General features: G+C 41.7%; 1 pseudogene across 1 annotated transcript; it reads right to left on the reverse strand.

The window, feature by feature from the left end:
- Nucleotides 1-523: 523 nt before the first annotated feature.
- LOC306651541 (ADP-ribosylation factor-like protein 5A) lies at nt 524-1,041 on the reverse strand (annotated as a pseudogene). Its single transcript has one exon. The product of its transcript is annotated as an ADP-ribosylation factor-like protein 5A (transcript).
- Between the last annotated feature and the right edge of the window lie 612 nt (nt 1,042-1,653).

The following is a 1,653-nucleotide window of genomic DNA, read 5'->3' on the forward strand; positions in this document are numbered from 1 at the left end:
TAGCAGAACAAGAAGAGAACAACATTCAATTAGGAAGGGGTATACTGATAATAAAGCTCTTAAAGTTCAAAACATCTTCCTCTCCCTTGGTACTTACCTGAGGCTATACATTATCCTGAGAAGATTCATTGAGAAAAATGTCAATCATAGCTTTAATAAAGTACTTTGGAAGGAACTAATGAGAAAGCAAATTGGAAGGTGAGACTTCATCTTGTTTTCAAATAAGTGGTCTTAATTTTCTTCTTATAGAAAAAATTGTAATCAGTTTATTATTATTATAAATATATCTAAACCATTAATTTTTGCAGCTTTCAGGTAAAATTCAGCACTTTGTCTATACAAAGTCTATGAGAAGAGGTCAGTAGAGATCATCTAATCTTTTTTAAAATTTTCTTATTGTTTTAGATGTTGATGGACCTTTTATTATTATTATTATTTATATGCGGTGCTGGGAATCGAACCCAGTACCTCACACAAGCTCGGCAAGCACTCTACCACGGAGCCACAACCCCAGCTCCGGAGATCATCTAATCTTAAATCGTGACATCATTCATTCAAATCCTTGGCATAATCCCTCCCCAGTAAGAGCACAGCATGCCTGAATGATCTTTAATAGAAGTAAGCTTCAAAAACTGGGAGATTTCTGCTACACTCATGCATTCTTTAACATCATGTTTTAGCAAAAATCAGTAACCCAGCTTTTCTTAGGTCCTCATGTGCTAACATTTTGTAGAGTTCTCTAGTTACAGAAATCCTCTCTGTCCTGTCCACAACTACTATTACAAACTCTGTGTTAGTATAATAAGTATTTCAGGAAGAATGAAGAGATTCTCGGCCACCAATATCTCACATTAGGAAACGTGTATTATTAATCACTATCTCTTCTACATTACTTCCTATTGTAGGGGATGTATGTACAACTTCATTCATAGAAAATTGGTAAAGGACGGTAGTTTTCCCTGCATTATCCAATCCAACAATGCTAACTTTCTGCTCCTGGTGATTGAACAGTCTCCATATCCTGGTGAACAGAATTCCCATTCTCGGGCAGCGGACCCCCTCCAGCCATCCGGTCCGCCTGGCCTCCCCTGGCTCGGGCTAAGGGTAGAGAGACGCGCTGGAGCCTCCCCTTCTGCTGCTGCTGCTGCCGTTCCCGCACTGTCCGCCCGCCCGCTTCCAGGGAACCGGAGGGAGGCCAAAACCCAGGCCGCTCTGCGGTGCGGTAGGCCCCACCGCTGCCGCCCCGGCACTCGCCGGGCTCTCGGATACCGCAGCCACTTTGTCTGAGATGAGCCTCATGTACCACTGTTCTCCCCCAGCTCTGAAACTTCAACTTTTAAGATAAATATACTTGTCCCACAAGTTCAGGGATGCTTCAACGTAGAGAATATGTTCCGACTATTGAAATGTTTCTTTTTTCTCCCCTTCCCACTCTTTTTCTTCTCTCCTTCTTTCCTTCCTTCCTTGACTACTTTTCTTTATTTCTTTTATTTTTTTGGCTTGGGGGTTGGAACCAGGAGGTGCTTTCTGCCACTGAGCTACACCTCCAGCCCTTTTAATTAATTAATTAATTAATTTTGTCTGGGGGATTGAACTCAGTTCACTGAGCCACATTCCCAACCCTTTTTTGTATTTTATTTAAAGACAGGGTCT

The sequence above is a fragment of the Sciurus vulgaris genome, assembly GCF_902686455.1.
Source record: "Sciurus vulgaris genome assembly, chromosome: X".
NCBI lineage: Eukaryota > Metazoa > Chordata > Mammalia > Rodentia > Sciuridae > Sciurus > Sciurus vulgaris.